The sequence below is a fragment of the Sebastes fasciatus genome, chromosome 14 (assembly GCF_043250625.1).
Source record: "Sebastes fasciatus isolate fSebFas1 chromosome 14, fSebFas1.pri, whole genome shotgun sequence".
NCBI classification, from domain to species: Eukaryota; Metazoa; Chordata; class Actinopteri; order Perciformes; family Sebastidae; genus Sebastes; species Sebastes fasciatus.
Genome location: NC_133808.1, coordinates 21,286,714 through 21,310,263, shown reverse-complemented (window position 1 = coordinate 21,310,263; position 23,550 = coordinate 21,286,714). Strand labels below are relative to the sequence as shown.

The 23,550-nt window shown below is 39.7% G+C and overlaps 1 protein-coding gene across 14 annotated transcripts in view; it reads left to right on the top strand.

Annotated features, from left to right (window-relative positions):
• Window positions 1–23,550, top strand: part of map2 (microtubule-associated protein 2) — a 100,605-nt gene that overhangs the window by 24,077 nt on the left and 52,978 nt on the right. For 13 of the 14 annotated variants that reach the window (XM_074659629.1, XM_074659627.1, XM_074659638.1 and 10 more), the window contains 2 exons: window positions 6,842–6,895; window positions 21,245–21,383. The gene's annotated coding sequence lies outside the window, so the exon portion shown is untranslated. The remainder of the gene's footprint in view (window positions 1–6,841; window positions 6,896–21,244; window positions 21,384–23,550) is intronic. The other variant, XM_074659628.1, reaches the window with a different exon arrangement.

Genomic DNA, 23,550 nt, shown 5'->3' with positions numbered 1-23,550 from the left:
CACAGTTAGGTTTAGGTAACATAACCACTTAGTAAGGTTTAGGCAATAAAACCACTTAGTTAGGTTTAGGAAAAACATCATGGCTAAGGCTAAAAATAATTATATAAACTACGTAAAAACATGAATGGAAACGACGTAACAGAAGTCAGAAAAACACGTCACAAACGTGTCTAAAAAACGGGCTAAGGCCAGAATCATTTGCCCAAACCATCAATCACCGTCAATCTCTCAAGCAACACGTTCATGCACTTCTAATGGTACACACTGCAACTTGCTGAAATCCCCTTAAAACCTTTTTAGTCCATACATGTTGACAAATGAGCATCCTAGCAGCAATGTAATGAAACAGCAGAATATTAGGTGGTCATGTTACGTTGTATTCAGCAGTGAACCTGCTAAACTGATTAACCCCTGAGTCCCTGTTCACACAATAACCTCTGCACAGCCAGTTTTTTAATTAAGGGTGGTGATAGCCATGTATTTTTGTGCCAATATTAAATATCATGAAATAAAAAAAAACAATTCCATTCAAGCCTATACTGTAAAAGATATGAGAGTTATTGTCTATAGTATTAATTAAAGCCACAACTCAACAACTCAAACTGCATCATGTCCATTGTGTCAGAGATAGACCTCTTTATTCCAAGCTGTTATAATAGAATTAACACCTGAGCACTAATTAAGACACCATCTAATTGAAGCAAATTAACAAACGCTCTTGTTGTTCAAACATCATCACAGTGACGGTTAGCAGTCATTTTCACTGTGGGCCCTGTGTGTGCTACAGCTGAACAGTTCAAGGCAGCATCTCTCAAACCCCACCGAGCTGAGGAGCGTCTGATGTGGGTTCAGCATCGACCACAGAGTCCGGGGAGGACCCAACCAGCTGGCTTCTTGTGCTTCACTTTTTCCAACATCTCAGCAGTCGCATAGAAACAGACACATGCACACATACTGTTCTGTAGAGTACAGAGACAAACAGTACAGACAACGAGGCATAAGTATGGCTGCAAATCTGGGAATATTCATGCATGAAATCATGCAAGAATCAGATAGTTTTGACTTTGAGTATCTTACAGTGTTGCTCCCTATAGCACCAGAATGGAAACAGATACCCCAGTAGAAGGGAAAGTTGCAGTTTCTAAAATAATTGGAAAAAGTAGGGCAGAGGAAAAACAGGAGAGCTTGCCCTGAAACCTAATTTACCTCACTCACAGCACACGTCTGTGTGTCTGTAATCGTGAGTGCGAATGACACTGGCAGCCATATGTCAATCTAAGTAAACAAACTTGAGGAATATTTTACTTCATGAAGGGTTCGGCTAGTACGAATTTTTGTAGGCAAATATTTAGGGCTGCCCCCTCTTTAATGACTAGTTGGTCGTTTTGGTCTTAGCCGACTAAGATTTCTTTAGTCGATTAGTCATTTTTAATGCTTTTTTCATGGTGAATGACTCATTTCCAAGAAACTTATGAGCACATCTCCCATAAACACAAGATTTACTGTGGTGCTTTTGTGTGATTCTTTGTGGAGGAACTCCACAGACTTACAGATCTATCGATTAAATCAACTAATCGATTAATCAACAATATCCAATGAGTGTTAGTCGACTAAGAATTTATTTGGTTTTAAGTCAGCCCTATTGTTGAACAGAACGTACCGTCAATTAATCTCACAATTATTTTCTCAATTAACTGATGAATTGTTTTGTTTATAAAATATCTGAAAAAAGCCAAAACGGTGGTCCAAGATGAAGTCTTGAAATGTCTTTTCCCAACAACAAACCAAAGCTTAAAGATATTCAAATGACAGAACAGACAAAAGCAGCAGCTTCTCATGTTTGAGTATATTTGGCAATTTTGCTTGATAGATAACTCAAACAATGAATCAATTCTCTAATTTGTCGCAGACTAACTGTTTGTTGAGTGAGTCATAATTAATGGACAAATAGTTTCAGTCAGTTATTTCAGTTTGGTGTCAATACCAACATCTGACTCATCTTTACACGTCTGCTTTGCTTTGGTTCTTTTGATACCAAACACGTGATGAAGCAGTGTTTCATTCTACAGTTTAATACTGAATAATTGGCCATCCCTCCCTCCCCATCGTGACAACCAAATGTGATTTGTGTCATGTTTATTGCTAAGGGAGAGGAAAGAAACTTAGACAATATGCTACTTGAGAGAGAAAAACACAGATTAATGGACTCTGATTAGATGAGATGTGGCATAGTTGTTCTCTTTCTTCCATTTCTCTATTTCTCCCGGAATTTTTCTCCAGCCTTATTACTTGCATGCTTTCTTTGTGCTGCTGCCTCCTGGGGTGTATATCCTGTTGGCATAAGAGCTTTAGCTGCTTTTCTAGGAGGGCAGAGTCTGTTTCTGTTTTACCAAAACACAGGTCAGGACATAATACTGTTTGTGGAAAGCTAGTTAGGATGATGGAGGAAAACGGGGCTAAAATTGGGCATAATAAATGAATTCCAATTGCTAATGACACCCTCAGAAGACCCAACAGTTATGGCAGTTATTGGGAGAATTTGTCCTTATAAGGCTAGATACCAGTGATAATATGATACCTGAGTTTCCGTACTGACACCAATTGATGACAGAGGATCGCATTCAATGACAAGAAGTTGTGTTTTGTCTTCTGTAAAAAAAAAAGTGACTTCTTGACTTTCTCTGCCATCATTAGTCAACATAATGAGGGTAACGCACCAATTATTTTTTTTTGTACAGGCCTGTTCTTTTCTGCCATTTAAAGACAAAGCAAATATGCAGCTAAGTGCCCTTGGGAATAAATCATTCATTATTCCTCTGGATGTTGATGTCCTCTGACGATAGCGCATAATTTGATTTCTGAATCTCATTTCAGGGATTTTGCAGACGCAAACATAAACTGGATCAAGTTTTCACATGTCTGTCTTCTTTCCTTCCTTCTTTTTGATTAACTTACTTAAATCTAATCTCATCGCATCAGAGTTTAATTCCATGCGTTTTCCTTTCGATGAGTAAACCTGTCCTAAGTAGAAGACCATTTTATGAGTCAAAACAGTCTGCATGATGTTGAATTATAGTTACTTCACAGCTTGGATGTCCCTGAAAGGGCAGAATCAGTGGAATAGGTGAATCATATACAGGAAATTAAAATGCTGATGCTAAAGTGTTGAGCAGCATGCACAACTTTATGATTTTTTTAAAAAAGTCCATCGCCCACGTACCGGGATCCAGTCCGGGGTGAATGGAGTGCAGCAGCACGTCAGGCCTCCGCATGCCACCGTAGTCCCGCTGTGGGTCCAGCCCAGACAGCTGAGGCAGCTCCAACCACTCCTCGGCGGCGACCAACTCATTTTCTATATTCTTCACAATAAAAGTCCCCCGTTATTTTTTGCTGCATGTCGCCTACTCTTCCTCCCTGCAGTATTAGTAGACTTGTTTTAATGGAAGAATAAAGGCTAACAAAGCTATGCTAATTGGTGATGAAAACATTTCTTTCCTATAAAGTCTTCATAATAAAAGTCCCTCGTTATTTTTTTTTATTTAAAAGCTTTTATTATGAAGCAGCAAAATCAGGAAGTGTTGGGTTTTCATCAGCAGCAACTTAACACGATTCCCATACGGCTGAAACATTAAAATAAATACTGATATGAAATGCAGATATCTGAGAGTACAAACGGGGTCGCAGGAGAGAAACTCAACTTCATACCAAAGAGAGTTGCTCTGTCAAAAGTGCCATAATTCATCGATCACAGATGGTGTCGTTCTCTCGGACAGATAAATAACAAATGCTAAAACGGGTCACCAAATTGGGGGGGGCCAGTACAAGTAAAGTCTATGTGTGGTAAACACATCAACTCCAGCCAGGGCCCTTTGCTGCATGTCATCTCCGCTCTCTCTCTCTCCAAGCTGTCGCTATCTATTAAATCAGAAATGCCCAAAAAATTTATTAAAAAAAAAAAAGAATACTGTTCCTGCTTTACTTTATTTACCACTTGTGTCATCGCAGCATGACTTCAGATCTTGGTTGTATCTATTCACCCATTGGGCGCTCCCTGCTGAAAATAATTACACTTTTTATACAGCAGATGTAATTTCTGTGACACATTGACCAGGTTCAGGGTTAATCATGAGCTGTGTCATGATCGGATTAAGAGTAGTTCTTGTTAATAACAGCGGGGCTGGCAAGAAGCTGCGCAGGACAACCTGCTGATGTCTTGTAAGTTCCCAGCCATCGGAAGTGAACTGCAAAGGGCAACCAAGTTAGAACATGTATTGTTATTTGTTTGGATGATTGCATACGCTATTGTGTCTCACGAAGAGCACGGGGCTGGTTCATATACCGATAGTGTGTTCTTACAACAGCAAGATATTAAAATAAATGGACAAGCTTTTATACTAATGATGTTTCTTTGGGAGACTAAAAAATTCCCAGTATGTCATTCCATTCTTGAGAAAATGTTCTTGTTGGAACCGCTTCACATTGTGAGGGTAAAAGGTTACTGAAATCAAGACATTTCAAATGATGATGGAAATTCAGACCGACACCGTGCGATAATGGTTCAAAGCGTTAGGAACTGTTGTGTTCCTGAAAAGCTGTCTCCATTTTGATCAGATACAATTTGGCATTAGTCTGATGAAGCTGTGAAACAAGTACACACACACACTTACTTACTGGTTGACTGTGCATTAAGACCTTAAAACGCATGATTGACCAATCAGAATCTAGTATTCAACAACAGCCGTGTAATAAAGGCAGGTAATAACTTGCGCAATGCAAAAAAACATGCCAAAGCAAGTCTCCCTTGTGTTTATGACAATTGAATAAATTAGGGTTGCATCTACCTCTTGTCCCTCCGTCTTTCTGAGTTGTGCCTTGTCCACATCTTTCAGTTGTCTGTCTTAAGTTCATCTGACAGAACAGATATGTTTCTATTTTTTTGGCAGGACTTAATTCATTCTTTATGCCTATACCTGACACCCAAAGTGTCCTTTTGGCTTTTGTATATGCTCCTCCTGCTGGTCCTATTGCCCTGTCTCTTTAGGGGTACACGATTCAGCCTAAATGGGAAAGTTGTGTTCAGACTGAAAATAGCTAAATGTTTAAAAAGGTGCTGTGTTATTGTGGGCATGTGGCTACAGGTACCAGTGAGTGACTTTCGGAGGAGGAATCCTGAATCTATCCTGGTCGTGGAAGAGTAGACGAGCTTTTTACCCTCTCAGAGACAATTGGGAGTTCATATAGGAATTCTCAAATATTCTGCGTGGATGTGCTTTGGAAAAGCTGAGGTTTTCCTGATGAAGGTACTACTGTTGTAAAGAACACATCACTTGTTCTAGATTAAGCACATTAAGGGTCTTATGACCTTGTGCCTCCTCTTTCCTGCTTTGTCATATTCCTCTTGGCACAGCAGGGTCCAGATCAGGTATTCGGATGCCATCTCTGCCAATTACAGGTGATGACATCCTCCTATGTTTATATGCCATTGATCTCTGACGTGCTCTGGATGAACCGAGGATGAGGATCATTAATTCCATGTCTGCTGCAAACAGTTCAAATGCACTGCGTCTTGTGTGTAATGGCTGCATTATTAAGGTCACTCTATGTTTGTTGTGTCCATGGTCACAGGCTTTGTGTAATGACTTGAAGATTGTAAGCAATCACGATGAGGTTTTCCCCAGAGGTGAATGTCCTTGATGTTCACAGCAGGGGGATGAGTTCAATGAAAGGACCTTGGTTGGGCTCTGAGTCAGCAGTTTAGGCCGAATATTCTACTTTTCTGGAAGGGGGATATCTTTATTTTTAATTTATTTTTATAAATACCCAACATTATTACGGATATTTTTTGTATCCATGACTGCTTCCTCACACTACAGTACTATTCAGTAACAGCTTGCATGTGTTTCATGTTTTAGTGCTCTAGACCTTGCTATTGATGCTGCTCCTCCACAATGAGTTTAGTCGTTTATTTGTCAGTTTGGTGGTTTATTAAAGATTCCCACGAGGTGTATTGATAGATTATGGATAGCGACTCCATGTCTCAGCTTTCCCTGGAGTGCAGCTATCTTACCCTGACCGTCAGGATTAATAAGTAAAATCACTTTGCTGTCCGAATTGATCGTAAGAAAAAAGGACTGAGTATTGGAAATGTCTGCTGCTCTGGATTTTGACATGGATGATTTATGTAGTCTATTACTAGTTCAGTGCCATTTACATCGACATGAACCCATTGCCCTCTTGCTGAGATATACCCACAGTGTCTGTCTACATGTATCGGTATGTTCAGACTGTGGCTTGCTGTTGGACTAACACCAACCAGTGTGTGTCTGCTCTTGTGTATCTGTTAGATGGAGCTGCATGTTTCTGTTTACCCCCTTTCATGGAGCTTTCAAGAAGCGGAGATGCGTCTTGAGTTTTTGTGGATGCCGTCGAATGAACGCTGCACATGTGTGGCATCAACAAGCACACACACACACACTCACGCACACACATTGATAAGCTCTCCCTTTATCTCTTTCTCTATGTCTCCCTTGTGTACTCTATAGCACAGGGCTTCCTCTAGATCCACAACTGATTGGAAACCACTCTCAGTCACACCTCAGCCGCCTCTTACTACTTTCTCACCTCTTCCTCTACCCCTTCTTCTCCATCTGTCTCAAAGATATACTGACATTGCGTGTTTGTGTGTGTGTATGTGTGTGTGTTAACCAAGGTGCCACCTGCCACTGCACTCCCAAAGTACTGGCAGCAAAATCTAATCTCTCTCTCCCTCTCTCTCTCTCTCTCTCTCTCTCCATCCCCCCTCACTACTGTTCTTTCCCCTTATCCTCTCTCACCCTTTCAGGTCTCGGATGTTAGCCTTTTCTTCTGAGCCGCAGACAACAACCCATCTAGCCAGGTGAGTCTCTCAATCCTGTATCTCCCCCCACCCTCTCTCTCTCTCTCTCTCTTTGTTTTGTCATCTGACCCTCTGTCTCTTTCTCTCTCCCTCTCTCTCTTCCCTGCATATGCCTTTGGGTGCTGCTGCAAAGATGCTGCGTCACCGTGCCGCTTTCATATAGACACAATTTACTGTGGGACAGAAAAATATAGATGCGTCTCTCTTTTGTCCCACCTGCTTCTCTGTCTGTCTCTGTCACCTTGGCATGCTGGGGAATGTATGTCTGTGTAACTGAATTAGATTTTTGTTTTTTATGTTTTTATTAATCATCCAAAGACCCCAAACATATGCATTTTCTATTTTACACTGGTTTAGTCATTTTTGTTGAGTGTATATGTGTGAAAACAACAGGCTTGTGGTTTGAGTGTGTGTGTGTGTGTACATGTCTAGACACTCCCAGACAGTCATTCTGTTGGGCAGAGTCACTTTCACATGGTTCAGGTACAGAGTGGAAAGCCACATTATCCCCCACTAATTGAGACACTGTAGATTCACTCTGTTTGTCCAAATTAATTTCTGGTGTCGAGTGACGTCTCTGCCAACTAGAAGTGACAAATTAAAAGGGTGAAGTTCAAATTGTCCAGCACTCCATCCAGAGAAAGATGGACTCACCAACCTCAGATCTTTTGCTTCTTTTGATCCCTTTGGTTAGAGCAGCACAATCAGGCTGGGTTGGTGAATAATGGCTGTGTGTAGTTTACCGACATTACCTCAGCTATTTAATGCTGGCCTGAACTTAAAATCCGTAGTGCAACCTTAACACTTTCAACCTTATGGATGGTAATTTGAACCCAAAATTGCACTAAAATTTCTAACAAGTCAATACAGAACACATCAAACATGTATCATTTGGATCCGTTGAACTTACTGCAGCCCTTCATTGATATGGCATGCTCTTATGTCAAAAAGTAAGCAGGTAATCTTCTTTGAACTTACCTACAGTAGAAGACAGTTCACACGCCCCAAGGTTGGAGAAGCAGACAGGAGACACCGCACAGTTTGCCAGTTTACCTTGCCGTGAGACAGCTATTCAGTCTATATTTCCGACAGGGAACTGAAGCCGTTATCAATGCTCTCGCCAAAGAAACCAGACTCCGTTAAAAAAACAAAACACAGTCAATTTACTTTGCAGAACACGGGGGGTTGCTGGTTTACCGCTGCCTCAATCGGTTAGTTTGTTTGTGTTATTGTGTGACTTTGGTTAGTTCGGATTCACCTGTGAAGTAAAATTACAGGTTTTTTCAATGGAGTCTCGCTTTTGCAAGAGCATAAATGGATACAACGGCTTCATTTCCCAGTTGGAAAGGGCTGTCTGACATCAATGTAAACCGGCGAAAAGATTCTAAATATAGTGTATACTGATACATATATATATAGTGATATTGATGTCTTAGGTGGCTAAAATCCGTTTTGCTGCCGGCCCCTTCCACAGCAGTACATTGCTTTGGTTCTGTGTGGTAACTCCAGTCTGCTTCTTCAAACTGGGAGCGTGCTGACCATCATCTACTGGAGGTAATACACTGACTATGGATAAGTACCTCATACAACCCCACTTCAAAACAACTGTCCCTTTAATCAGATTTATTTTTTGATTAACCTTGTAATGTGAAAGGGTTGCTGGTACTGCCGAGAATTAAGATCCAACTACAGCTCTCTGCAGACCGTTGTTCTGGTTCGCTGGCGGCTATGGCTGTCATCTACTGCCTCCGTGTAAAACTATGAGCTCACACAAGCTAATTGCACTCTCACTGACCGACATGAAATGGTGGAGAGACAAATTAATGGCTGGCGAAGATAGCAAGCCAAATCACATTTTTAAACATTTTTTCTTGGAGCAGTTGGCCTGCTGGGTGTGTAAGTGATGCTGTGCTACTATTTGCTGATGCATTCACTCTTGCTTTAATTACAACTTGATATAGAATCCAGTATATTGAAATGAATGCTGTATAATATATCAGGCCTTATTGCCTATATGCCATTGTTAAAGAGGACCTATTATGCTCATTTTTAGGTGCATACTTGTGTTTTGGGTTTCTACTAGAACATGTTTACATGCTTTAATGTTAAACACTTTACTTTTCTCATACCGGCTGTGCTGCAGCACCTCTTATCATCCTCTGTCTGAAACACTCTGTTTCTGCTCCAGCTTCGCTCTAACTAACTTTATTTTAGGGCTTGCCGAACTAGCCACTAGGCAGATATTATGCAAAATTGTTACTTGGTGACATCACCACGTTACGGAAGAAAAGGTGGGACTTCAAGCAAGGCGTTTCAGGCAGTTCAGGAGCAGTGTTTCTGTGGGGGAGAGTAACTCCCTTTGGCGTGGACTTTGGGCTTTGTAACTTTGCAGACCTTTTACATGAACAAAAAACTATATAACACACTAAAGGAAAAGGGGAAAAGCACAAAAGCATAATGGGTCCTCTTTAAGTTTGTTGCTTTTTTATTAATATAGCATTATCAATTTACTCACTTATTTGAAAGGGTTGCAAATGCTAAAAGTAAAAAAAAAAAAAAAGTTGGCTTGTTTAAAACAGCCAGTAGCTGCTCCCAGCATAGGAACTAATAAAGTTAATAGTATGCTAACATGTTAGCAGCAACAGCTTGCTTAACTAAAGGCTCATCATTGCTGTGTTTATCTGGACACTTTCTGCCCTCTTAGCATTTAGAAATCACTAATTGCAGCATTAAGACCATGGCAGTGCAACCATCACAATAATAACATAATTTAATACGCAATTTGTGCAGTAATTACCTTGTATTTAGCATATTATATGTGTGTTACATTGTTTCTTGTCACTTCCTGTCATGTCCAAAACAAAAGCATACTGTTTTTGAACCAAAGTAGGTCATCATGTCATCAGTACACGAGTTATTGGTCATCGGTCCGTCATCAGCCAGTGTGTGCTGTGTTTCTGTTACTGTTGAAACTACCTAGTAATGGTAAAATAAAAATAAAAAGAACAGCTTGAGAGTTTCTTTGGAGGAGTGTTTTATAATATACAAATGTTTAACTTAGATTATTTCCCTCCACACAACATTGTCAATATAAAAACAGTCCTCTGTGCAAGAGCTGTTGAGAACGCCTACTCTAAGCAGTTTCCTCATCACTGACAGCACATCAATGAGGCTTTCCTCATATTTAATTTACTTTTTAGATGGTCCTAACTGACTACAGGTGACAGTATTCACTGGCAGTTTTTCATACAGATGTCTCAAATATTCATAACTCTACATTAGATATTGATCATTCAGCTCCTCTGTATACGTTAGTGCCCCTCACCCCCACCATCTCTTTTGCTCTTTCTCCCTCCCTTTCAAACTCACAAACTGACATTCAATATGGCCTAGTAGGGCGCTGCTGTTTTCAACAACAACAACGTGTAAATTCAAACACAATGAAAGTATCTGATGTGAAAACATGTAAGCCTTCCCTCCGTCTCTCTCCCCTGCTGTCTTCATGAGGGAAACCGTTAGTGGCGTTTCCCAGCAGGTCTGTTTGACCTTCTCCTGTTTGTTTAGCCTCTCTTTTCCCCTTTCCTCCTCACCCCTCCATCACACTAGTGGCTCAACAAGAAAGACAGGCGATCCTGACCCGGGTATATTTCACTTTGTTTACATCTAAGCCATTTGTCCAATTCCTATCAGCTATTAGACCCAGTACAAATTACACAGCCCGGTCGCACAAAAAGGTGTATGAATGACACGATAATGCACAAGCAAGGTCTGAAATTAGCACCCGGTGAAATCATCAGGACATCCGCCACTTTGGCAGGCAGGGAAAACGCTAGTGATGGGAATAAAGAACCGTAGTTGTCCGGTTCTTTGGCATCTCATGCCTCCGTGACTATTGATTCCTCTTATTGATGCTTTCCGACAGTTACGCATGCACAATGACGCATATGCATGCTGTATCATGCTTCAGTTTGTTTGGGACCAGAGACACTGCGGAGAGAAAAAAAGCGCTCAAAAGCATGGTGCTACTAAACCCGAGGAACGCAATCAACAAGAGGAGAGCTCGTAACGTTTCCTGTTAGCAGCCGGTGGGCAGCACAGTCCTGCTTGGTTAAATAACACAGCTACTCACGTTAACTGAAGTGCTGTTGAGTTACAATTATGAGGCGTTTAAGCTATGCTCTGTAAAGTGACTATTTGGCAAAGGTAAATTACTACTTTATTAAATTTAAATTCAGTTTTTGGCAAGAAACTTGAATAAATCTATTTGTTTGAAGGAGATGTTTTCAGAGCAATATAAAATAGGTATTAGAGAGGGAATTAAGACCTGTTTAACTTCCTAACAAAAACAGTATGCAAACGGTAATAAAGAAGTGTATGTTGAAGTACATGGGACTTAACAAGATTTTTTTATATCAAAGCAAATATTTAAATAATCATAATCATTTGAATTGTGTGTTTTTATGCAAACAACCACTATAGATGACAATAACAAAGTACAGTACAGTACTGTGTACCCTCCCTCCCCTGAAAAATAGGGCTGCCCTGGAAGCCATGGTGTAATTTGAACACTGTAATTTACCATGCACAGTATATAATGTTTTTATGTAAAATATATTGAGCATTGAATGATCTAAAATGTTATTCCTTCATTACCGCATAGATTTCAAAAGTGATACAATTTCTGAGTGCGAGACACAAAAAATACTTGTCTGTCACAGTGGCAGGCAGTGAAAAAAGTTAATTTCATTAATTTTTTTGTCATGAAAGCGTCAGGGGATGTGTTACATTATTCAACAGGACCGCATTAAAAATGTAAGCAGTGCGAGGGTGAGAAATGCTATCAACGAGTTCTGAATTATTAAAAAATAAACACAAATCATGAGCACCAGTTCACTTAATTTGTCATTTCAAACCTCCTGTAGCATTCTTTTAATATTCCTATGAGGACTTGGAGCATATCTTGTAGTACCTTTACCTTCTTTTATTCAATTTATAGCATCAGAATAATATTGCATAGTATTCCTATATTTTTTGTATGATTTCATGAGACTTCTATCCTCTCTGTTAAATTTAATAATATTTTTGATTAATAGTCACAATAGTAAAGCAAAGGAGAGTGAGACAGTGATAACCATATGTTGTTTGTTGGCAGTAATTGTTGACTGTAGAGAGAGAGAGCGAGAGAGACGGTGTTAGTAATGTTCATGTTGTCAGCCACTGCAGCAGTGATGTAATGGCCCAGACTCCCCCCACTCCTCAGACTACTTTATTTCCTTTACTCTGTCTTCTTGACCACCTCTGCTCTGCATCTCTTTTCATCTCTTCGTCTCTTATTTCATCTCACTCAGCTACTCGACTTCCATTCAGTGTCCTTTGCTGTCTTTGTTGTGAAGGCACTCATGCATATGAAGAATTGTTATGACATATACACACATAGAGCATGTTTTTTCTGCATACAGTATTTGCAGTTATCTTCGTTTCAATCACAAGCTTTATAGGTATGACTGTATTAGAAACAATACTCCCAAAATAGTAATTTGTGCAACATGTTGAACGCAACAGTTTAAACCTGAAAGCCATAGAAGAGCTTTTTTCTCTCAGTCTGAGCCCAAAAGAGCTCAACATCTTGTAGACCGAGGCTGTATCCTATCTATAAACTCCTGATCAGATATGTTTAGGAGCAAAGTGCATATTTATTTACACTCCTCTACACCTCTGATGTCCTCATAAGCAGAGTGGTATGCTGTTGGGATAAAGGAAAATCGGTTTTGGATGAATTCTTGAGATGTTATTGCTCTGTCCCCTTAAGGATTGCGAGGAGTTGAAAATGTATAACCGTAGTGCCCATCAGTCATCGACAGCTGTGATAGACGCACCCACAGAACAGTGTGAAAGATGCTTTAATCAGATGAAAACACTATAGTTTCCTTAATCACATTAGAATTGATAAAAACTTAATAAGGATACATTGTTTTAATATTATCTTATTTAGGGAAGTCACAATACCAGAAAAGTTTCTCACCAAAACTACATTTTACAAGATTACATTTGAACACATCATGATAATGCAGGACGAGAGCTAGTTAACTTAAACTGTTATCCGGTAAGCCGCACAGTCCTGCACAGATCTAACAGCTAACGTTAACTAGCTCTCATTTCAACCCAGATTTGTTGTTCGCAATGTAGCATTATCAGGGAAAAAATACGGTTTCAATTTGTTGTTATACTTGTCCTAGTTTCATATTTAATGAACAGACGGACAGTGGATCGATCTTCTCATCTAACTCTCAGCAAGAAAGCCAATAAGTATCTTACTCTGTTGTGTCTTTTTCAAGAACGAAAGTCTAGATTTTGAATACTTTTGTAAAAGAAAATGTTTTAATTTAGAGATACAGAAAAGACTGGTGGTAATCCTGTTCTTGGTTTGATTAGGATACACTGCAGTTAAACTCTCTCATAATTAGTCTTTACATACACGCTTCGCTGGCAGTAGTTACTGGAACTTAAATAGGAGGAATAATTTGAGAGCTTCTTCCACCTCCACTTCCTTTTCCTCTATAATATTCATATTCCACTCATGTTACTTCATGAGCAATAGCTCAAATTACAATGAGACAAATGTATGGATTGAATAATGTGCTTTGAATTGCAGACAATTATGTCTCATTGTTGGACTGTATTGTCCAAGTTTGATGGACTGAATTAATGAAATTTAAGTTGAATAAGCCTGAGTGGAATTTGCCTCAGCATAAAGAGACACAGCAGTTCATACTGCCGGTACTTACAATCAACTCTTCCCTTGCTTAAATTGGATAAGAGTTCTTCCATTTATTTCATTACTTACACGGGATTTCATCCAGAAATCATAAAACTGTACGAGAGGATTGTACTCTGTCATTCCTCAACACATTTCAGCCAATTGGGATTCTCAAATCCCAGTGTACCCAACGCCATTTAACCAGTTTCACAGAATTCAAGGAAAGATCTCTCCTATAAACTGTTGTATTTGCACCTCACACATAAAACTTACACTTACTACAGAACGTGTAAGTGTTATGTGTTTTGTTGTGATGATGCACGTTTAAACCCAGTGGCAGTGTTTGGATGCTTAGTCTTTCTTTCTTTAAGGATTGAAGCTTAAAGTTGCAAACTGCATGTGCGTTCACACACACGGACACACACGTTCATATATTTCCGGTAGATCACGGCACCCAGTAATTCTGAGGGAGAGCAGGTTAATGAGGAGTAGGCTGATAAATGAGAGGCTAATAGAGGAGAATAATCACTTTGTCCAGCTTTAACTCTGGGAAAATTTCCATTGAATAGCAGAGATTCTTCATTGTGGGTATCAATGTGATTTTGGTATTGCTTTTTTGCAGACTGTCACATGGACATGGTAAGGAACAGGTTGAAATTAATGGGTGGATTACTGTCTATTGGAACAAGAAGTTCCACTCATGCAGTAAGTACTTGTGGGGGAAATCTCATCTCCTTTACTCTGAGGTGACTCAAGATTTTTTTGTTTCGCGTTCTGTCATTAGTTTCTTTTCATCTTAGTTTTTTGTAGAGCTGCTCCCTGGAAGTCAATGAGTCGAATCATCATCAGTGACCCGTCAGTGGACTTGAAATTGAAGTTGAGCCGTCATTTTTCTTTTTTAAGTCTTTTTTTTAAAGAGTTTTTTAAGACTAGATCAATGAATAACATTATGTTTTTTTTTAACAATTTCGATATGAATAGTGATGACACGCCCACAAAGCGTGGTAAACAAGACGGGGTCCGTGTTTCAAGACGGGTCGGGTGGGTTGCCGACATTGCCGCAGACACCTCACACTGAGGTTAGTATGCCCCGGTTAACGGTCATGCCGGGAGCAGGGAGCCCCATCCGTCAGCCCCCGTAGGGAGAGAGGGCACAGCGAGCACTCCACAGTCTAAGTCCACGGACCTGGGAAGCGGCGAGGTACAGGTGTTTCCAAGCCAAGAGCCAGTCCCTGACCCACCGAGGTGAATTCAACTGGGCAGACTGCATGGACCCCACCAGTTGAGAAATATAAAAAATGTTTTGGTTCATTATGAAACTGAGGCGGACTGCATTTGACTATGTTAATGTGGCCGAAATCATGACTGGAAGTTTCTGATTGCCAGATAATATGAAAAAAATAAGAAAGCATAGTTAAATCTTCAAATGGAACAGCCAAAAGCGATTTGAATTAAAAAATAAAAAATCTGATTCGGGTACAGCCCTAGTTTTTTGTATCTCTTCCAGAAATGTGGGTATTTTCATCTGCCCTTATAAACAGTCATCCATACCGCATCCGTACCGACACATGAGAGGGGAAGTTGGTTGTCCTTGCCAAATGCAATAACATACGTCTTATTTTGGGAACTCGCTGAAACTGATGACGCTGTAGTTCTTCTTGGTGAGACTTTTATAGCAGCATCATACAGGCAGAGGTGAAGGCCTTAGCTTGCAGAGCACACACTCGTTCAATTTTTAAAGCTTTACATAACCATACGATTCAAAATCAAACCTTCTAGGAACCCATTTTACAGCATTACTGAATAATCTAAAGCTCAAAACGTTTTTTTTGTTATTGAATGGCCTTGAGGAATCAGCACATATATTTTAACTCCTCACACTGGTCCAGTCACAAATGCACAAGCTCCTTGCCTTTTCCAAGCAGGAAAGAGCTTGGCCAGCTGAAACACACAGACATGCACCAACACACACACACACACACACACACACACGCACACACACACACACACACACACACACACACACACACACACACACACACACACACACACACACACACACACACACACACCACCCCCTGCAGACTGCATTAAATATGGGCTGACAGGTGGCTGCTGGATGTGCAGTCCCAGGAGACAGAACAAAGCACTTTCATCGTGTGTGTGTGTGTGTGTGTTTGTGTTTAATCAGTATGTGTGTGTGTGTTTGTGCTTAATCAGTATGTGTGTCTGTGTGTGTGTGCGCGCGTGTGCGTGCGCACACTTAATCGGTATGTGTGTGTTTGTGGGATCTGAGTATGTGTGTTAAAGATACAGGGTTGCATAAGAAATGAACAGAAAGGACCTTCACACCGGGGGAGGAGAGCTTGTGTGTCCAAATCTTTCTCATGCACTTTCTTTCTCTCTATTATGCGTGTGTGTGTGTGTGTGTGTTTGTGTGCGTGCGTGCGTGCGTGTGTGCTTATAGTTACATCATATAGAGTGCTTCAAGGTTGACGTATTTTTATAGGCCAACCTGGAAGTTAGAATCGCACTGGTTCCCTCGACAAAAAGCCAAAGGGATTTTTCCTTTGGATTTAGAATTACTGCAGACAATAAGATCTCTGGCAAACACACATTTATGATACTTGCACGTTATATTCAGAAAGATAATCTTCACAAATGAACACCACTTATATGGGAGTGAGAATGTGTTGCATTAAGATGGTTCTGATGCAACACATTCTCATCTTGCCCCGATGTATTTAACTATTTTGGGGTTTAACTGCATCAAAAACCTGTTTTTGTGGAGTAATAAATCAGTCATGGTGTTGCTATGTAAGTGAGAATGCACACCAAGACCATGACTCACATTTCCGATTTTCAAGTTTTTCTTTCTTACAAATAAAACATGAATACAGTTCCTCATATTTTCAGATCTATTTTATTCAACTGAACTCTGACAGAATTCGTGGTCTGCTTGGATTTCTGTGTAATGATTAAGGAAACCGAAATAACAGTAGAGTTGATCTGTATTGGTTGATGGTTGACCACCTGGACACTCCTAGTGGGCTCTTGGCAGCTACAGATCAACTCAAGATGATTGGTGTAAAAGTGAAAATTACAACACTGGTGGACTAAACACATGATATAATTTAGACCTGCGATGCTTTGCAAAGGCTGTAATGACATTGTGGACAAATTGGTGCGTTTGACTGTCCATGGCTTCAGAGATTCACCCGACCTGCTTCTGCTCTCTGCTGCTGTGTCACCACAGTTCAACTTTGTATCTACTAAAGTCATCCAGCAAAGTTTTTTCTTACTCTTTTTTTTTCTCTTTCTATTAATTATGAGTCATTTCGCTTCAAGGCACTTCATTTGCATTTTTATTGGAAACTCTTGACCAAACATAATTGAAGTTACATGGGTTGATCATGTAGGGCAGCGTGGTACACCTCACAATGACTTTTAATGCAGACTCTTTCTTTGCAATTTTTTGGCTTTACAATCTTCACTGGGTGATTCATTGTTATGACTTTTTCATGCCACACGTGTTTATAGTCCTATAAAAATGATCTATTTTTTCATAAAACAACTTTTCCTTCTCAAAAAGACCTAAAAGTGATAAAAAAGACAATGCACCATAGAGTACCATTAAGCATCATAATAAGGTTCAGAGATGCGTCTTCTGCCCGAGGTGTGTTGTCTCCTGGTGTAAAGGAATGTGTGGGAATGAAGCTGCATATTTACACGGAGAACATACAGGCCTGTCCAAGGTCCCTGTCTGATGTATGACTCACTTGTGACCCTCAGCTGTTGTCAAACCGAGGCAAAGAACACCAATGTGTCTTCTGCTTCTGTAAACATTGTTGGTTTCTGAGCTCCGTGGCTTTGGCTCTCTTTGCCACAGGCTGGCGTTGATTTCAATACAGTCACTCTGCTCTGCTACTTTCTATTCTCTGTAAACACCAGAATGGACGGAGTTGGTTCCTAACACAAGAGAAAAGTTGAATAACTTTTCTTATTGCCATATTTGTTGCATTAGAAGTATAGCTATTCTTTCAGCATTTGTCAAAATTGTGTGCAAGAGAAAAAGACTGATGAATGACCTGTGTTGTCTTCAAAGTCATATTTTGTTGTATTATGTGCCCTGTTTTCAACGTATCCTCATACAACAAAGTTATTCCTCATTTTACGCTCGTTACATGACAAACAACTTGTTAGGTTTAGGCAACAAAACTACTTAGTTAATTTGAGGCAATTAAACAGCTTATTTAGGTTTAGGAAAAGATCGTGGTTTGGGTTGATATAACTCCGGAAGTGGCGTAACTTAAGTACAGAAGTTACGCGACAAATAAATCAATGTTGACTTCGTCTCTTGGGCGAAAGTCCAGTGTTTTTTGACCCACCCATCCACCCCGACCTCCTCCATACACAGCCTTTGTAGTTCTTTATGCTTCATGTTTCACAATTACGTGGATTACATACAAATTGATTTCATGGGATATGTAAGGATTACAGTGCATTACTTTTTGTAGGTATAGCTACGAACGATGTATGAGAACAGCCTGCCGTTTTCCAAAAAATAAATAAAAATATTACTTGCTGCCATACCTGCTGGGAGATGAGGGCAAAAAAGCATGTGCAGACATGTTACTGTATGTGCCACGGCATGTGCATACCCATTTTTAAGGAGCAAATATCAACACATGACAGAATAAGCGAAAATTGTGAACACCTGATGTCCAATACTAGATGAAGTTATTTATTTGAAGTATATTTTAAATCATGTACATGTAGCAGTAGATACAAATCTGCTGCACTAGCCTGGTTCCAGACCTTGGAGTCGCCTCCCACATCTCCGATTCAAATTTAGAGATGAAATGAATGAAATGAAACAAAATGGCAGTTCAGTCTGATCATCAGACTCCTGCTGCACGGTTTTAATCAAGTATATGAGAAACCAAGTTGTGCCAGCAACTTTTTATTACTTCTCTCCTCCAGAACTCCCACTTCCTCTTTTATTCAGTGGGATTTAAGAATATAAGCCACTTTTTGTTACATGGTAAAGAAAAAGGCTTTTGGTGCCGCTGAGTCACTCAGCTTTGATTCTTTGGAAAAGTGACAACCCTCAGCAGCACTTAAACTCTCCGCTGATAACGATGAATTGTATATTAAGTATGACTTTATTATTCTTTAGCAAGAATTGGCAGAGGCGGAAGTACACTGGTTTGTCATGGTTGTGGCAGTGAGTCACCTTTGTCATGTAAATTAGAAATTACGAGTTATTACAGACTTTTATCCTTTAGAAATGTCTACATTTTGGAAGGATTTATTGGCTCATTTAATGATAAAACCACAAGAGCATTAGTGGGATACAGACAATAATTGCAGTATGGGGTGATACAGTTGGAGAGCAAGACACTGTACAAAGCTACAGTAGAGGTCGTCATGGAAAGATAAAGTTTGTTGAAATAAAGCCTTCAGAATAAGTTCAGAGAGTGAAAAGTGGTAGCAGCCAGCAGGGGGCGACTCCTCTGGTAGCAAAAAGAAGTCTGATTGTATAGAAGTCTATGAAGTCTACTTGATTTATTACCTCAGTATATATTGTAAACATGAGTTTATGGTCTCAATCGCTAGTTTCAAGTCTTCTTCAATACAGCATGATGTTCATTTAGTAAATCATGGTCCCATTTAGAGTCAAATAGACCATAAAGCAGGGTATGCTTTAGGGCATGGCTACCTTGTGATTGACAGGTCGCTAACACTCCGTTGTCTGGTCTGGGAGTTGTCCGTGTTTTCATCTTACAACTTTAACCCTTTCACAGTGTGTTTTCAGTTCATGAAAGTTGATTGTAACATCTTGGTTGCCTAAAAATGTCTTATTCAGCGTTCAGTTGTACTTAGCTCCACCCTCTCGTATCACTTCTGGTTCCAAAAAAAAACAATTTGGTGACGGCCAAAATGCCGAACTCAAGGCTTCAAAACCGTAGTCCACAAATTAATATGTGACGTCACTAGATCCACTTCTTATATACAGTCGGGTTGAGATGTGTATATTTGGTGAGGCGGGAAAGAAAAAAAAAAATTGAATTTGCAGCTTTGATAAATGTTTCTACATGAACATGACGTGACTGTCAAGTTGTCCTTCTGCCATTAAAATATAGTCTCTACAGTCACAGTGAGTCCTTACATTAGCTGATTGCTTTGGACAAGACACAGCGGTAATGACAATACATGTCTGAGTACAATCATTCAAATCAAATATCTTCTTGGTCTCTGAAAATGAGATTAAATCTTCTGGCAAAAGTAGAGCTTAAAAAAAGAAAGACACTACTCAGAAAAGCTTGTAGTTTTCTATACCAGTTCTGTACACAAATTAAAATGTTAAGATGCCTGAAACTAATCTGCTTAAAAGCACTCGCTTGGTATTTGTCGTCTTATTATTTTACATATTGGCAAGCGAGCGACACTTTCATCTCTTATGCACTCAAATTATTTCAAGTTAAGTGTAATGTTCTGGTCTATTTGCAGCCATCGGTGCTGCTTGAGGGGGAAATATACGTCTGAATGGTGAACAAAGCTGTGCAGCTTTGGCCCCTCGGCAAGTTTTAACATTAGTAGTAGTAAAACAGAACAACTGTTCTTCGCCTCCAGGTATTCCTTCATTTAGTGCCTGCGGCTGCTCCTAATAATAACCCTCATATGAGCTCAGTAGTCATAAAATACTCACTGTCAAACATTCAAATTATTTTTTTTGAAATAATGAATTACGAGTCCTGTGACCAAAAGTAAATTATTGGTGGCAGTGATTAGAAACATAATGAGCTGCAGTGTGTATCTGAGTAGAGGAAATATAGAGTAAGCATGAAATTAATTCTGTAATTAATTCAACGCCACCTTTGTGAAGTTTATATAATTCTCGAGTGTGTCGCTGAGGTGTTTAGTCACGGTGATTTTTTAAAGCTGCAGTTTGTGGTGTTGATTTGTAGCGCTTGTTGTAATATAAGGTACATTTGGTAATTTGTTTGTGCCCATCTTTTTTGATTAATAATTAACAATTCCACCACATCACCATGCATCCATCTGGGTTCAGTACACAAACAACAAATGTTGGTGTCAAACTGAAGGACTTTATATGCAAATGAGCTCTACAAAGGATGATTGGTTGTTATGACTGTTTATACTCAGTTGCCAGTTTATTAGGTACACCCAGCTTAAACTAACACAACAGTCCTGCACTAAATCATGCATGCATGAAGATCATAATGTTTAAGTTTTGTTTTAGAGAGGTGTTGATTTATGGTCATTTTGGCGGCTGTAGTTTGTGGTGCTGTTGAACTACACTTTGTTATACTGTTTTTTTTTTTTTTTGCCTCATCTGTGTGGAGTGGTTGAAATCATCCTGACCTTTCCTGTTTCTCTCCTCCTTTCAACTTTTCTGAAATAGCCACATCTTTACATCAAATGTTTTTTGTGTGATGGTCTGCTTTTTTGTTGACCAACTGTTTGAATTAAATCATTGGTAATTACAGTCTAATTTTGAAATACAGGTTTATTAAAAAATAAGAATCAAAAAATAATAACGTGATCTGCTTTTTCCTCATTTCCAGGTGTGACTAGGAGGCTGTCCCCCTTGGATTTCGGTATTCCTCTAACATTCTTGACGTCAAACCCGTGACATTTGGAGAGAGGACAGATTTTTTCTGCACCCAGCTTGACTCATCACCCAGTCCCAGACCACCTAACCAGGTAACCAATGATACCTGCCACACACATATACAGTGTATATATATATATATATATATATGTGTTACCAAATGTGTTGACTGCTTTACAGCTAAATCATTGATCAAATTTTGCTCCTTATATAATTCATACCAGATGATCCATCGAAAGTAATAACAAAAGCTGTCAAATAATTGCATCTCCAGGAAAAACAAGTGACTTTTAACATACTTAGGTGTTGTACATATGTACAAGCTATCTCTCTCTCTCCCCTGCAAATGTGTGTACTGTATGACCATTAGAGCTGCACAATTAATCAAAATTATATCGAAATCGCTATATGTCCTACTGCAATTTTCAAGTTGCAGGACGAGGAAAAAAAACGCAATATTTGTTAAAGGTGAAATGTGTGTCAAAATACCATTTAGAATTAAATTATGTGGTGCTGCAGAGATGCAGCAATATCACTCAAAATAATCGCAATTAGATATTTTTTTTCAAAATTGTGCAGCCCTAATGACCATTTAAAACTAAAATGTGGAAAATACTCTTATTTAAAAAAAATAAGAAGGACATGAATGTAGTCCTGGTTTCACCACAGAGAAATAAAGCATTGTAGTGCACCTGTGACGGCTCGCCACGCACGAGCGAATGACGCCAAAACCAGCCAAAAACTCATACAGTATTATTGTAAGCCTGATCAGAACCACATTCATTTATACTAAACATTTGAGATGTGGTGAATACCTGTCAGAGAGAGAAAAAGAAACATTTGCAACAAGAGAAAGAGAGAGACGGAAAGAATGCCTGTTACCTCCGCAGATGAAATGGCTGTGTGGGTGGATGTACATGTGAGTGCAGGCTGCTAGGAGCTGTGAGTGGGAAGTGGGTACTGAGTGGGAAGAGAAGAGCTGCTTTAGTGAGACGATCAGCACCAAGGCCTGCTGAAAGGCAGTCACGCTTTCATGGCTTCTCTTTGTTTTCTGCACTTGTACAAAGACAGAGTTCCAGGTAGTGAGGTCGGTGATGGGTGGTGGATAAGAGTGTTTTTATGCGTGCCTGCCATCGTCTGTGTATGCGTGAATGTATGAGGGTCAGTTGCTGGTTTTCCTTCCTATTATTTTCATGCAAAATCATTATGTATTAATTTCCAAGACTGGACAGAAACATGATAGAATAGACTGAATAGACTGGACAGAAGCAGCACATTAGGGTCAGAACATGTTAGAAAAGTAGTCCTGAAGAAGAGATTAGATTTTCTGACTGATTTACATAACATTTTTTGGTGTAAATAACATCTTCCAATATTTGCTAATTGAGAACAAATGAGATACAACAATTGCACATTGCAACTTAAGACCATATTTAGTGGGGACCTGGACATAGGTGTAGATTGAGTGTGTGTGAGAGAACAACAGCGAGAATGGAGAATGAGAAAAATAATGTGTAGGGTTGTGACGGTTCTGAAACGGAGACCGAAACTGCGACACAAAGACCCACGATCTCGTGTTTTGCGGTTCCGTCTTCCGCGTCTTCATCTGAGCTTATCCACAAGGGGGCAGTGTTCGCTAATGGATGTCTATTCACAGCACCAAAACCTGTACTGCTACTTTGCCTTAGTCACTGTCATGGACAATGTGACGCATGTTATAATTTAAGGGGTCATTTGTGTTCAATTTGTAAGCTTACGAATGGAACAAATCCCCCTTCCTCCCCAGAATAGGGTCATGGTAAAAAGAAACCAACTGTAGGTATCACTCCTCTCCGTAACCGATATGAATGAGTGAACATCAGATTGTTTCTGTTTTTCCCCAATGACGATGTCCTAACCTGCTCCGTGCGTTAGCAAATAGGCTGAGTGAAGTGTCGGTTGTTTGAAATAGCGCTCGCCCTGGCTTTATTTATGTGAAGTTTCGCGCACCTCCAACCTATTTTCATTGATCAAAATCTACGCTGACAATAACTGACATAAATCAACATCACTCTCTCTCTATGTAAAAGAGAGTGACATTGCTTGTAGTATATCTGGACAATTTTTCGAGCTCCATTCACCAGAGTTCGCTCGTTGTATGTTAGGAAGAGGTGTGAGACAGGATGCAAACCTCAGTCTCTCTAGTGTCAAAGTCAGTTACTTTGTACGTACAACCAACCACCTTGACTTTGCTATGACAAGGTCACAATATTGCTTCTA